Below are 16,624 nucleotides of genomic sequence, written 5' to 3' on the forward strand. Positions count from 1 at the left end.
AAGTTTTGATAATTTACATATGAAAATGAAAAGTGACTATTTTGTAGGCCGATGCTAACGAGATGCTAATGGTCTAATTCGATTTAATAATTTATGCTAAGCTAAGCTAAAAAAGGTCACAAAAATGGTAAACTGAGTTATACTTGTAATATGAGACTATTTCCAAAAACTAAAACTGTAGAGTAAATCATGGCTCATCGGTGTCTCCTCAGCTTTTTACATGTGCTTATATATTGTCAATAACAGTAACACATTGCAACTTATTATTTATAAAAATATATAACAATACAAATTCAATATACCTCCAGGCCATCAAGTTCCACTTGACAGTACTCACTGCTGCTTTTTAAATTCTGTGTACTGACAATCCATGACTGACCCTCTCCCTCTCTCTGTGATCCTTTCTTTTGGCCGCTTCTTACCTCTGGCAGGTGGATCAAACCATCATCCGAGCAGGGGTGGGACGGGTTCTTAAATTAAAGCTGGGGTGAAGCATGGTTTCACAGCTCCCTCGCCACAATGCCCTGCCAGCAAAATAAATGCCATTTTATGTCTTTCCATAAATCCTATCAAATGAGTACTTTTCCTTGTTTTTGCCTTCATTTAATTTGCCAGAGCTGCTTCCTGCCACAGAGCTGGTCAAATGTGTGTCTGTAGAATGCAGTTACAAAAATTATGAAAATCTATAACAATGTACACTATATATATATATATATATATATATATATATATATATATATATATACACAGAACATTTTTAAACTGATGTAAAACATTAGACATAACTTATTTTTGGGTGATCCATCGCATTCATTCTTTCTTTTTTCCTTTTTTTCTTAATATAAAATAATTCTCAATAATCAAAAAAACAAAAACAAAAAAAAAAGAAAAAGGAAGGAGGAATGGAAAGGTTCACACAAATATAACATTTATGTCATCATTTACACAACTTTTTTTAAATGTTTTTTTTTTTTAATTATCAGAATTCATTCATTTTCTTGTCGGCTTAGTCTCTTTATTAATCCGGGGTCACCACAGCGGAATGAACCGCCAACTTATCCAGCAACTTTTTACGCAGCGGATGCCCTTCCAGCCGCAACCCATCTCTGGGAAACATCCACACACAGTCATTCACACACGGACAATTTAGCCTATCCAATTCACCTGTACTGCATGTCTTTGGACTGTGGGGGAAACCGGAGCACCCTTAGGAAACCCACGCGAACGTAGGGAGAACATGCAAACTCCACACAGAAACGTCAACTGAGCCGAGGTTTGAACCAGCAACCCAGCGACCTTCTTGCTGTGAGGCGAACGTGCTACCCACTGCGCCACTGCGTCGCCTAATTATCATAATGTGTGTATCAAAATAAACTACAAAATACAGCAGCCAAAAATGTATCAAAATAAATTACTGCATTTTGTATTTTGAAAATACTACTACACAATACTTTTACAAGGCAGCATGTCTTTTCTTTGCACACATTCCATCAACAGGCCTAATGGATCAGTCCCTTCTCTGCACCTCCGTCACCTCTACTGTACATGAGGAGGCATTCATAAAAATGTAACTTGTGTTTCTCTGTGACTATAGATTTTGTACAGATTCCATACATAAAGTTCTTTATTGAACATGATATTTTTAATCACTGTAAAAACCGTTTAATGCAGATAATGAGTTTGAATATAGTACTATATCTCTATTGTGAAAATTGCCTCCATCTTGTAAAATGGCAAACACAGATTAATAAAGGGACTAAGCCGAAAAGGAAATGAATGAATGAATGAATGAATAAATGAATTAATGAAAGTAATAACAGCTTTTTTATATAAAGAGGTCTGTGGAAGATAAAGAAATGTTTGTCCCACTTTATATTAAGTGGCCTTAACTAATATGTACTTACACAGGAATTAATAGTTTGTTACAATGTACTTATTGTGTACTTATGCTTGATTAAATACATGTATGTAATTACATCTGTAGTTAAGTTTTGTAATTACATTTGTAAATACACTGTTGACCATCCCTTAAACCTACCCATGCCACGAAACCTGTCTATAACCCAACCTATATCCCAACTCAAAAGCACCACGTGTTCTCAAATACATTATAAACACAGTAAGTACATTGTATTTATTTTTTCATGTAAGTACATTGTAGTTAAGGACACTTAATATAAAGTGGGACCGAAATGTTTAACAATTCACTGCATTTAAGTGATGACAATACTTATTATATGCATTTTGTCATGCACAATGTTACGTTAACAACCCATTTATATGAGCAATATCACACTCGAAGCAGTGCGATATTGCTTTTATACAACAGTTTGACGGCATAATTGTGTATATAAAAACTAAATCAAACACGAAGAGTCTCAAAAACCCTTTTGTATGTGCAACTACTTTCTTCCACATTGGATTCAAATCATAAGCTGACAGTTAAAAAGTAAAAGTGTAGTGTCTGCTTTTTGCTGGCTGTATGTGGGCGGAGTAGTTCACAAAGGGTAAAGAGGCTGTAGGAGTTCTGATATTGCAGAATATTGCACGGCTATCAGCCAATCAGATTTGAGAACGAGACAGAACTGTTGTATAAATATATGTATATATATCACAAATATTAGCCCTCTTGAATTACTAGCCCTCTGTTTAATTTTTCCCCAGTTTCTGTTTAACAGAGATGAGATTTTTTCCAACACATTTCTAAACATAATAGTTTTAATAACTCATTTCTAATAACTGATTTATTTTATCTTTGCCATGATGAAAGTAAATTATATTTTACTAGATATTTTTCAAGACACTTCTATACAGCTTAAATTGACATTTAAAGGTTTAACCATGTTAATTAGGTTAACTAGGCAGGTTAGGGCAATTAGGCAAGTTATTGCATAACGATGGTTTGTTCTGTAGACTATCGAAAAAATATAGCTTAAAGGGGCTAATAATGTTGACCTTAAAATGCTTTATTTTTTTTATTAATAACTGCTTTTATTCTAGCTGAAATAAAACAAATATTATTTTCTCCAGAAGATAAAATATTATCAGGCAAATTTCCTTGCTCTGTTAAACATAATTTAGGATATTTAAAAACGAAAAAATATCTATAATTTAAAACAACATTTTAAAGCTAATTTTAAAGCTCATAGGCTTGACAAACATGTTGTTGTTGTTTTTTTTTGTGTGTAAGAGCACCGGTCTATAAACGTGTGCAGTCTACAGCAATCGTTTCATCCCTTTACCTCCTTCCAGACCCGTTTCACTATATTAGTCAGGACAGGCAATAGTGTTGATTACTCATTGGCCATTAGATTGCTTTCACTGCCATGGCTAAGCCCTCTGCATCATGAGATTGCTTGGCTGAGCACAGGATTAGAACGTACTTCAGCCAAATCCCCCCCTTTTTTCTGCACCGCTCGCTCTCTCCTTTCCTCTTCCCCTCCAGGGTTCATGTGGCTTCCCTCAGGTCAACACACACACACACACACACACTTACAAGCACACACACACTGCATTTTAGACACTTTGACTAGCTGTACAATCACTATTACCTCATTTCCTGTGACCAGTCCTTTACCCCCACATATGGCTGAAACATATTTAATGATAGTTATTAGGGCTGTCAATCAATAAATATATATATATATATATATATATATATATATATATATATATATATATATATATATATATATATATATATAGATATATATATATATATATATATATATATATATATATATATATATATATATATATATATATATATATATATATATATATATATATATATATATATATATATATATATATATATATATATATATATATATAATTTAAATAAATATGTCAATTAATGTTTATGCATTTTGGAGATGTTTTTATTCAAAGTGGCTAAATATTTTATGAGGTCATGCAATTTGAGAGCATTTAAAGGGATATTTCACCCAAAACTGAAAATTCTGCTCTCATTTACTTAGGCTGTTGAAGACAAAAGGTATTTTGAAAAATGCTGGTTGTTAATGGCAGAGGAGGAAACCCACATGGTTTTAAAAATACTCCTCTGTTGTGTTACAAAAAAACTTAAGAGTTTTTCAGGTGAGAATGTAGTTGTTTAAGTCATCATTCGGCAGTTTTTTCACAAAGATAGCATGTCTTTGATGATGTGCCTCAACTTCATGATCACCTCTCCCGCAGAGAGCACATTTACTTCAGATTTATGTTGACATTTTCTTAAATCAAAAATATTGATGTTTAATATCAATATAGTAATAACGATCAGGCTGTGCTTTATATAATTCAATCATTTTATTGTTAATGTACAGTAAAACCGGTGAGTTCATGGTGAGGTAAGTGATGTTATAAAGCACACTGCCGTTCCATTTGCATAAATATACACGCTTGATATCGTATACGGACCATGAGCATGCGTCAAAAGCGCCGCCACATTTGTACAGTGCTCCCAGGATATATATCGTTTAGCCGCACTAGTCACGACTAAAGCCAATGTGAAGATGCTGGACTTCAGCACTGTGTACAGGTGTAGTTTTGAGCAAACAAAGAAAACAAAACACGGAGGCATCTAGGGGCAGCATTTTCAACAGGGAAAAGTTATTAAAGGTCTGGCAAAAGTGAGCGCGATGGGGGGATGGGGGGGGGGGCAGTCCACCCCTGGAGGCATTACATTTCATAGGTAAGATGTAGTTTCTTTACGATTTTGTGTTACGAACTTTTGTGCATTAAAGATACTACAGTCACTTACTTCATTCACCATAAAGCAAAGTAGCACCAACTTGCACTAAATACTGGGCTTAAGCTATAAGTTATGTTGAATAAAATAAGCAAAAAATGTAAATGAAATTTTCCCAGTGATAGGTTGCATTTGGAAGGGCATCCACTGTGTAAAACATGTACGGGATACGTTGGCGGTTCATTCTGCTGTGGTGACCCCAGATTCATAAAAAGACTAAGCCGAAAAGCAAATGAATGAATGAATGAATTAATGAAAATAAAATATAACAACAAGATGCTGCGGTTCCAGAAACTTTTATTATTGTCATCTAATTGAACAAGTCATTCAAAACAGAGATTCATTCACAAACAAATCGCTCCCTCTGTTAGAATGAGAAGTGAAAGTGAAATTGGAAAGTCTGAACTTCCAAGGACACAAGTCCAAACTTTGCCTACTTCCGTGTTGAGAAACAGCCACTGACTTCCATTGTCATTCTTAGTATGAAAGTCAATGGGTGCCTGCAATCTGCATTCTTCAAAATATCTCCTTTGGTAACAGAGGAAAGAAACTCATAAAGGTTTAAAACCACATGAATTTAAAAAAAGAGGTAATTTAAATTTTTGGGTGAACTATCCCTTTAAATCACATTTAAAATAGACAGTTTTTTGGCAACTAGCCAAAATAAAGATTGGTGTACTGTATGTATATATATATATAAAAAATAAAAAAAAAAAATATATATATATATATATATATATATATATATATTTTTTTTTTTTTTTTTTTTCCAGGCTATTGTTTTAGTTGTAGACATTATGTTTTTTTAATTTATAACTTTTATAGATTTAAATTAATAACAAAATAGGCGAGCAAAACAAGTAGTCAGACAAGAAAACCCTTGTCTTTTTACCATGCCGAATTCAACAAAAAGCCTTTCCCTGAAAAACAGCCGCCCTTAAAAAAGCCTTTCAACATCTCAGTAGATTTAACAGGTGTAAAAACACTGAGCTGGCTGATCATGTGGTGAGCTGAGCACTGGGAAATTCAGAATAACCTACGACATGAAAGTTAGAGTTGGGGAGAGCGAGCGAGCGGAGCATAGCACTGCAGCTTAAAGCTCATTAACTTCTCTCGCTGGCACCTCGCTGAGTTTAAAAGGACCGCTGCCTGGCGAAGACACGTCCACTGGCCGATAATCAGGTCAACAGCGGCATTCAGCAATCTTTTAAATTTGGTCACTGATGCTTGCAGGTTGTAAAAATACTTGCTTTTGAGTGTCATTGTGGCTTAATGTGATAAAGTAGCCATCTGTCATTGAGAACAATGGGGGAACTTGGAAGGACAAGGCCGGCCAACAAAGAAGATGTAGTGGCTTTATTTAGACAAGTCAGCGTTAGTTATGAACGTGCTGCAAAATATGTCTTTTAAAAGACTCCACGCTCAAATAGGAGCGACACAAATCTTTCTCTAGGCAAACAAAGCAGCCCTTTTGATTAATGCTCGAAATAAAGCCATCTCCCGCTGATTCAAGAAACAGCACCGATACGGGAAACACTTACGGGAAGACCACCGCAAGCATACACGAACATAAAGCGAACTCACTCCCAGCCAACTTCCAGCAAACAAAAACAAACACTTCAAGACAAAATCATTCGTCTTGTAATTGGATTTGTCAGGTTAGCAGAGTATGGAAAGCAAGAGACTATTAATTTACCACATGTGTCATAACGTACCCACACACACACACACACAGAATTCTCGTCGGGTGGTGAATCTCCAGGCCGCTGGCAGGTTCTCTTACATGAATCTGTCACAGTTAACTCAGTGCCAAAGGTCTGCCATAAACTGATCAAACATAGTAGGATGTGTATGTGCGTTTGTCCATGTGGATGTGAAGGAATTTTTACTGAGCTTTGCATCTGGGTACACACACATGCTCCCCCTAATGCAAACACACATATAGATAGAAAGGTATTTCTCTGACTTATAAAACTGTCACTTCACACCTGCGTGCATGAGCTGTTGTTCTGGCTGTCGATCGGGACACTTCCTCTTCCCATAAGTCTTTTCAGCCCAGCAGGAAACTGTGGATTTATGCTGGACGCCATTGAATTTATTTGCAAATTTGCTCATTAATGTGTATAAATAACAAAATAAGTCTAATAAAGTGTGCATATTTCAAATGACACAAGCTTGACGGTACAATGGTCCCGTGTTTAGTGTAGTCAGTCGATGAAAGCTTTATGTGTGTGTGTGTGTGCACGGGCACTAACATCCTAACTGTGTGCCACACACCTGATCTCCAGTTTCATGGGCTGAATACCAATGGCCATTTACCAACGGTGATACTGATATACATCATATCCATGACAAGGGGGCTGCTTTGAGTTTTAAGAACGCACACACACTCACATTATACATGCACTCTTATTCCCTCTCTCTCCCTCTCAAACCTGGGGCCTTTTTCTTCCTGCAGTCATGCACTTATTAGAAGGGCAGGTACTCTGGGAACATGGCTGTGTGTGTTTATTTGCGTATCTGCCAGGTTATTGCTTAGTAACCAGAAATCTACAAATCCCGAGTAACATAGGGATAGCTAAACATTTAAGATGACATACCTGACAGAATCCAGCTCACAGGGTCAGTTTTAAGATTAACGCTGAATTCTGCTTTATAAGGTGAACATCTCTTATAGTGAACTGCTTTAGAAGGTGGCTATAAAATATGGCTTCTTACCTATAAAGCTTTAAATAATCTAGCTCCTGTTTATATAACCTTCTGTCTCTCTGCAATACAGACCGCTCTTTAAGATCTCTAAATTTAGGGTTTCTGGTAGAAACCAGAACAGCAAAGTCTACTAAAGGAGGTCGAGCCTTCTCATTTATGGTTCCTTAACTCTGGAATAGACTTCTTAAGTCTCAGAGACACACTCTAAGCTGAAAACTGAATTAAAGACCTATCTTTTTAGTAAACTATACACAATGCATCACATAACGGTATGACGCAAGAGTGTGGTCCATGCAGGTGAGTAGGCTTGACAAACCACCTGTAGGATAGGACACACTCCTCCTGTCTTCATACACCAGGTATTTTGTTAGATATATATATATATATATATATATATATATATATATATATATATATATATATATATATATATATATATATATATATATGTGTGTGTGTGTGTGTGTGTGTGTGTGTGTGTGTGTGTATATATAAGAATAAATATAAGATACCCATCCCGAGGCCTCTAGAGATTGTGCAGCACCATTTATGAGATCCCAGACCTGAAGAGATTATGGCAACCATTGAGGACTTCGAGGACAACACATGCACTAAATACACAAATACACTTCATTAAACATGTATACATAGACATCAACTATATGCTATAAAACAGTAGGTTAACTATGTTTATGTATAATAACTGATATTTAGTTGTAACTTTAACCTAATTTTATTGTAATGTAAAGATGTGCACCTTTTGTGAAGCTGCTTTGAAACAATGATAAGTGTAAAAAGCGCTACACAGATAAATTTCAATTGAATTAAACATATAATTAAGACAAAATCTCAGTAGTTCTTGTAAAAGCTCAAATAAGCCAAGAATAAGCCTCATTGGTTCTCAAACTTTGATCGAGAATGCTTCAGTGTCCATTGTTTGCAGATATGAATAATGTAAACATTTTTCACTGATTAAAGTTGATATGCAAATAGCATCATATATTTAATCTGTTCACCATATAAAGCAGTTCTACCTCTTTAGAAGACTTTGATTAAACCACATGATTCATATAGATTTATTTTTTGATAAATCTGTTGAAGCATCTGTAATTTTGGTGAAAAGACTTTCAACTGAGGGTCAAAAAGTCAAAAGTCAAATGAAAATTAAATGACAGTTTCCTGATAGTGAATCCACAACATTTCCCAGTATTTTTCTACTTCTCAAAGAGTATAAGCCCTAGTATAAGTATAATCTTCAAAACAAACACTTTAAATAAATTAACTAGACAGTAAGCCGTAGTTCACACTAATGTGGTTTAATTTTAAAATGCATAAGTTTTGCCACGGTTACGCCTTCCATCCACGCTATGCTGGAGTGCCAAAAACGGGGCTTTTTGAAAAGGCCGCTGAAGAGGCAGTTTTCATTCTAAAATGTTGCTGCTCTGTGTTAGTGTGGATGGGGGAAAACAGAGACATCTAAAAGCAGAGGATCTGACTGGGGCTTTTTGCTCAATATTAAGTAGCCTAAACAAAGTTCAGTTTTGTATTGTTTCCTTGTAAGTTTAGACTTTGCAAGTTTGATTTGGAAAAAAAACTCAACAAATCTTGTAAATCTTTAAAAGGAATAGTGTACTTCATAACATCATACACATTACCCTAGCAATGTTGTTTCACTATCTTAACAATAAAATGAAAACATATATGAGGCCCTGCCTATTTTCATTTTGATATTAACAACTTGACAGACACCAAAAATGTTGAGGCGTCCTGTAGCTTCATATTTTTTATGATCGTCATGTTCACTGTATGCATATTTAACAAAACGGAGCCTATGACGTAACTGCCTGCTTTCACTTTCATTGAAAATATGAAACATAACCTCTCTTTTGCTGAATATCAGATTTAATAATCAATAATGGCCATTATAAAAGTAGAACGTACAATAAGTTTATACAATATAGGAAATAAAGGCAAGCGATCAATCAAATAAGCAGAATCAGTGTACATGGTTACATAAATTAATATATTGACTTATCTTTGCGCTCAGCCAAAACACGCCTGAGAACAAGTAATACATTCAAAAGACCAAAAATCGGGGAATGTGTCATTAGATAATGACAAAAAAGATTAATTAAATATCACGTTTCAATCACAGTTCGACGTGGATCGTTTTCATTCTAAAAGAGGCCTAAGATTACACACAAGGTGTCATTGCAGGATGGAGCTGGATGTTTATAACAGAAAGTGTCAAATTGGACCATGCCACCCTGCAAATCTGCCCCCAAATCAGGCTTAAGTTTTCCAGTCTGTGGCAAGCCTACAGTATCTTTCACTGTTCTAATAATATGCCAAGAACTCGATTTCTCTCAAAATCCACCACTAAAGAAAAAGAAAAGAAAAAAAAAAGCTCCATACCAAAAACAGACCTGGTTTGAGATAGTATGGAGAATTCTCAAAGTGATATAACCTTAATTAGGTTAAGATGGAGAGTGCAGGGTGTTGAGGGATCTATTCTGTGTGAAAGAAAGAAAGAAAGAAAGAAAGAAAGAAAGAAAGAAAGAAAGAAAGAAAGAAAGAAAGAAAGAAAGAAAGAAAGAAAGAAAGAAAGAAAGAAAGAAAGAAAGAAAGAAAGAAAGAAAGAAAGATTAACAGACAACGGTTCTCCCACATGAACGCACACCTAGCGAGTTCATTCCTGGCATTCCAGCTCAAGGCAGGCACAAGTCTCACCACCGGGTCATTTGACATGATTGACATTATTTGCTACCATTAGCCACCACTATGTGGTTGCCCTTTGACCTCTGGCGAGCGTGTTGTTTGACACAACTTTAAACAGTATGGTTTAATCTCCATGGGAAAAAAAGCCCCCGAATTCAGACACTGCCTCTCAGATCAATCAACAATCAGAGATGAGATAATAGAGCTCTAATCTCCAAGGTCAATGATTCATCTTCCTCTCTCTCTCCCTCTGCTTACAGAGTATCAAAACACACCCACACAATTAATTCCTACCAACGATGATTATGTATTTCAGGAAAGTTTGTGTTGCGTGGTCTCAGTCTCTTGACCAAGTTTGACATTCCAGGCAAAATTAAAAAAAAAAACAGCACTTACAGACTGATGCAAGAATAATTCAAAAAGTGAAATGAAGATGAATGTTTTGCAGCCCCAAGCACAGACGGCTGACTAAATTGGAGACGTTTTCAACAGGAATTTCAGCTCTAAGTTTAGAAATATCGAGAGGCTTGACAAAATGTGCTGATTTAATGGACAGGCTGCTTATACTGGAATGAAATGTAAACATGACAAGACGACTTGTTCAATTTATAATCTTTCACTGAAAATATAGACACAGCTGTTCCATAGAAATTAGACAATACCACTGTTAAATAGATGAACCTCCTAAAAAAAGAATATGTCAAACAAAAAGACAAATTTAAGGCACATTGTGTTTAAGAGTAGGAACTTTTAGGACTCAGAGTCAGAATCAAACCCAAAAAGTCACTAATTATCTAAAGTTTTATTTAAAATGATGTCATTTAACTAATTGTAATACACATGTTTGGTGCACACTCGTTGAAAAGTGTAGAAGACCATGTTGAACAGAGAAAACACACCAATCAGTCCATAATGTAGATATGAAGCAAATCTAGACAATAAACATTTCAGTCTCAGTTTAATTCACCCTAGTTTCAACCTTACTTGGACCTTTTATTTTGCGCCTGGTAGTCATTATACATTCTCTATATAGCCTCTACATGCACCCATTTTCTGAAAACCTTTTCTGCACACCTTGCATGCCAAGAAGGCAAAAATTACACAACACCTCAGAGGACCGCAAGGTAAGATACAATTGCAAACGGTGTTTATGATAACATGATATTTTCTTTCAGAATAGCCCTTTTCTCCCTCAAACCTCTCGAAAGGCTTCAGTGCTAGAGCCAAGCTCTCCTGGCTAAGACACGGGGCAGCGGAGGCCTGGTACAGGCACCTGAAGCAAATTAAACTCAGAGGAGCCTGAACTGTGACCCCCCCACACTGAGCAGCAGGTGTGAAACACAGGTTAACAACAGCATGAGTACCCCCCAGTGTCTTGCCCTGAAGAATTGAAGGGAGAAGAAGTTAGAGGCCTGAGGGGCCAGAAAATTTGGCGTTATTGGGCCTCGGACCTGGCGATTGGGTGACAATGGCTCCGTGGCACGCACCACAGGCCCAGCACTGGGATCTGATTGGAAGTGACTTCTTACAATAAGCAAGCGCATGGGCTCAGGCACGGCAATACATCTTTAAAATAAATACCTTTAATAGAAAGGCTTCCCCTCCCACATGCAATCAATTTGCTCTTGTCCGTCAGTGCAGCCTCGGCCTCCCTTTAACCTGCTAACCTCTCCAAACCCCCAAGTAAAACCTTGAGAACGGCCCCCAGAAAAAAAGTGACTTGCCATAAGTCTCATCTGTAGAAAGTTCACAATTCTCCAGCGCTTTCTCTGTGTTGTTTTGTGCAACCGGTTTCATTGTTCTTCTTAGATCTGGGAGAGTCCGGGAAAGCGATTGAAACTAAACGTAGAACGGTGCTGTCAGAGCAGAACTGATATCAATTATTTATGTCATGCATAACATGTTCTTTCCTTGAGGTAGCGCAGCATACATTTGGACAGTTTAAGCACTGTAATTTAGGGCTGTTCTCTGGGCGCTGGGCTCGTACAGTAGCCTGATAATTGTTTAAATCTGTTTTTCCCCCAGAGAGCCCTACGTGGAGTGGGAAGAGGTTATTAAAAGACCTTTTCCATCCTGCAGGGAACGTTCCCCCCAGTCTGGAAGTGTTAATAAGTACTCTTAACATGATGGAACAGACTTTCCCCACCAATGTAAAAATCCTTTGCGTTAGAAAACCCCCTGTGGAAATTAAACCGTGAATGCTGTGCATGTGCAAGACACAACAACGGCGATCGAGAAGGCAGGTGCAGTTCTTTTTTGGAGATGTTCCACAAAAGCAAAGAGGCCGCGTATAGGTGTCCAAATGTGGCTGATCTCCTTCGCTCTCAGCCAGATGTCTCGGCGGGGCCTTGCATATGGAAGCACTCCCCAAAGCAAACACAAGAAGCCCCAGTACTAGCAGGAACTATCCACTAAGCAATAACAAAAAGACCTCACCCCAAAAATGGCCCCCGGTCCATTTCTTGCTGGCTCGCTTAAACACATGCAAGCTCATACACACAAAAAAACACACATACACACAGATGTGCAGGTTCATAATGAAAAAGTGCCCTCCGCTCCACCTCGGAGTACACACTTCAACACACCTGCCACGGCGGTACACGTTCACTCGCTCGCTCACACACACATGCAGATGCGAATACATCACAGCATCCCAGATGAAAAATTGATCCCGGCCGGATGAACCAATCTTGTAGCCAGCTATCCTTTGATCAACATGCATTACTTCTAACTGAGGTCTGAGGGCCCCCTTTTGCAACAGCTTTTTTGATTTGAACTAAGACCTGAGGAATGGGCTTGTTCCCTCCTAAGGGAGGTAACTGAGAAGGCTACTATCTGTGCTAACATGCCCCTATATTACACCACTGATTTATCGGTTCTGAACACAGCCGCTAAAACGCTTTAATAAGCAGACAAGCTTATGAAGATGGACATGTGATCAAGAGCAGACCCTCACTCGCCCAGGGTCGTGCAGATGACCTAATGGGGCTGCTGGGCTCCATATGCACTCGGGTCTTGGAGGTATGTGCATTACTCGCTTTGTAACAAACTTCAGAGTTTACTTCAGAGTGCGGATGTATGTGAAAGTGAATGACGAACACTTAATGTCAAGGTATAATTGTTTTTGTAAACATACAATTGGAATGGCGTTTACTAGAGGAAAGGGATTTTACATATAAAAGAAGAGATTAATTGAAGTAGATCCCTTATGAAAAGACAATTATTTTAATGTACATTCTAAGACAGGACAGATCAACCTTTTGGAGAGAGGTGAGCTGGCCAATCCTCATAGATGCTTAGGCAATGATTTGTTTGATTTTTTTTTTACTGAAAGGCCTCCAGGTTTTTCTATCCAAACAGAATTACACCGTCACAATGTTCTCTCACTGGAACAAGAAAAGAGTAGGAGTCTTACCAATGAGGCTAGCTTCCCTCAGACATCCCTTGTGTAAGAGAAGACTCCTCCTCTACTGGCTCATCAACTGTGAGTTAGAGTGAGGTAAAGCCCTCCTGTAGACCAGAACATCAAACATGAGATTTTCTTAGATTCCGGTTTCTCCTAGATAGCAGTAAGAAACATCTGACCAGGGGTGCGTTTCCAAAAACCATGATTAGCCAAGAAAGGTCGCAAGTTGCATTGTTACAAACATAATTTGTTAATTTGGCATTTCCCAAATCCATCGTTTCAACCAACATTCGCAAATTGCGTCGCAAACTTGTACAATTGCAACTACACCTCTAGAGCTGTAGTTAAAAGCGTAGTTGCTGGTTGTGTCCTATTTCCAGTTATCCCCACGATGCACTATTCTTTTTCGAACCTTCCAACATTTAAAATTTGTTTTAAATTTAAAAATTATAGTAATCTCTCTTAGGTGTAATTTGCTTTCAAAGTATTTTTAGAGTTCAGTTTTAGCGATCTTAATATTGATAATTGCACTCCCTCCGGTGCACTTTGAAATCATTTGCCATTTTAAACACAGACGTGACTCATGACAAAAGCTATAGGTGAACTGTTGTTTTTTTAACGTTCTTACTCCACCCCATTTGGAGCATCATTATGGACGTTTTACATTATAACTAACTTGACTCAAATGATCTGCGACAGTTACTACAGTTTTGGCAAACACTCGTCACTGTTTATTATGATAGCTCAGTCGCGAGTCATGTCGTTGTTTGGGAAACACACCGGTTGATCCCCGAGCATCTCACCAGTTGACTTGCCTGGTTTAGGAAAACCTTTTAAAAATAAAAATTTAACTTCCAAAATTGTTTTTGTAGAGATGGCATGAAATAACATTTTGGATACAACAAAGAACCTTTTAGCAGGGAGCTCTTTTAAAAAAATTATGTATATATATATTAGTGAGAAATATTAGGAATGAATTGCCTCAAGGGGATTAATAAAGTTTTAAACTAAACTTAAATATTTAAAAAATAAAACTGAAATATTTCCCAAGTGCAATTTAACGAAGAAAAGGTTTTTTTCAACATATGTTACCACTAATCATTAACAACTAATTACTGATAAGTAATTTCTATTGTCTTTACGATGATGAAAATTTAAAAGTTTTAATTAGGTTATTAAGTTAACAAGGCAAGGTAGGTTAATTAGGTTATTGGACAAAATAATCTAAAACTATGTATATACCTTGAGGGGGGTTATTAAATTGACCTTAAAATTGTTTTAAAAATTATAAACTGCTTTTATTCCAGGCCAAGTTAAAAAAGTAAGACTTTCCAAGAAGATAAACTATTATAGGAAATACTGTGAAAATTTCCTTGGTCTGTGAAATATCATCAAATATTTAAAAAAGAATTGTCACAGGAGGACTAATAATTTTGACTTCAACTGTAGTACTTTAACCACCCTAAAGATCCATTTACTGGTTCTTTGTAAGTTCAACGTAGCACTTAAAATGGTTAAAGTGGTCCCATTTAGCAGTGTGTGTTTATTTTTATGTAGTTACACAAGAGTGAGCCAGATGACTTTAAAACCACTCCAATAATCTTCTTCATTACCATCATGGAAACTAATAAACATATAAAAAATGTAAAAACCATAAAATAAAGTCCACAAAACTAATATTGCAGCCAACTCAACCAACCAACCAACCAACCAACCAACCAACCAACCGAGGACACATCAGATTGGAATTTGTTAGTGATAATCCCCAGGCCAGAAGAGGTGACTGCTTTGACACGTCCCAAATGAATCACAGGATGACCAGATAGACATTGTGTGTATGCCTGGGAGAAAAGAAACTTTGGTTTTGAAGTCTCATTACATAAAGAGTGTAGCGTGTAAGAGACTTAGACTCCAAGCATGTTATTTAGCTTTGCTCCACACCGTACCCTCAAATTCACACCAGCCCACAATCAGGCGGGAACAAAGATGAAAGGAAAGAGACAGCGACAGCTCTGAAAGAATAGATAAAGAGAAGAGTAGAAAAAAACACAGCCCTTGCAAAATTGGGAAAGCATAATTAAAGGGAGACTCCTCTCATGCCAAGCCATTACTGTATTACTGTGATATCCAAGAAATGTGACACTCTATAATCTAGGCCTGCTAAAACAGCAAAGTACAAGAGCATTGGAAAAGGACATCTGAAAAAATGAAATTCAAAACTCAAATCCATTGGCATCTATAGTCAGATGTGTGAACAATAAAACAATAAAAGGTTTGTTTGTGAATCACGAGTTGTTTGGACAGCAGATAAAGGTAAAGCTCTGATTGTGGAGGATTCTGTCAACTTCCGACTCATCAAACACATCAGCGGCTTCTAAAGAGGTGAGTCACATTACCTCAGGTGGTATAAAAGCTAATTACATGCTGTAACAGAAGAACATCTAAAATTACACCTCTAAACACCAATTACCACATAAGGAACCACCTATTACCCATAGCATCATACGCAAACGGACTTTGCAATGTTATGGGAGCACATTTACATCAGACTGAAGAGGGAGGAGTGATGAGTGAGAAGTGGGAATTTCGAGGAAGCATTCATTATACTGAGGGCAAAGGGGCAGCAGTAAAAAAAAATGGTAACACTTTATTTTGATGATCCATTTGTGTATTAGTGATCACATGATCACATGATTTTTATTGTCGGTTACTAAAATAACCATTCAATATATTTTTTTTTATTGTCTTCGGCTTAGTCCCTTTTTTTTTTATCAGGGGTCACCACAGCGGAATGAACCACCTACTGAAGTCACCATGTCAGATTATGTGATTTTGTCTTAATAAACTTGTTGTGGGCATGTGCCAGTTCCTTCATGATCAGTCAACTTGTGACGTCAACGACAAACGTTATTTCCTAAAGCAGTCACAAGAGTTGCTGAGAGAACTCAGAGACTCGTTGTGAGAATGATGTCTGCATATTTGTGCCAGTCTGTCAAATAAAATTGCTTAAAATATTTTTTGAACTTTTTAATAACATTTTA

General features: G+C 37.0%; 1 long non-coding RNA gene across 3 annotated transcripts in view; it reads right to left on the bottom strand.

Annotated features, from left to right (window-relative positions):
- The window catches only part of LOC147833446 (uncharacterized), a 165,252-nt gene that overhangs the window by 41,863 nt on the left and 106,765 nt on the right, over positions 1–16,624 (bottom strand). Inside the window, exons 8-9 of one of the 3 annotated variants that reach the window (XR_015511958.1) lie at positions 13,593–13,687; positions 423–524 (exon numbers count right to left, since the gene is read on the bottom strand). This is a non-coding gene — a long non-coding RNA (uncharacterized LOC147833446). The remainder of the gene's footprint in view (positions 1–422; positions 525–13,592; positions 13,688–16,624) is intronic. The other 2 variants (XR_015511957.1, XR_015511963.1) reach the window with 2 other exon arrangements.

Source organism: Danio rerio, chromosome 16, assembly GCF_052040795.2.
Source record: "Danio rerio strain M-AB ecotype USA chromosome 16, GRCz13ab, whole genome shotgun sequence".
NCBI lineage: Eukaryota > Metazoa > Chordata > Actinopteri > Cypriniformes > Danionidae > Danio > Danio rerio.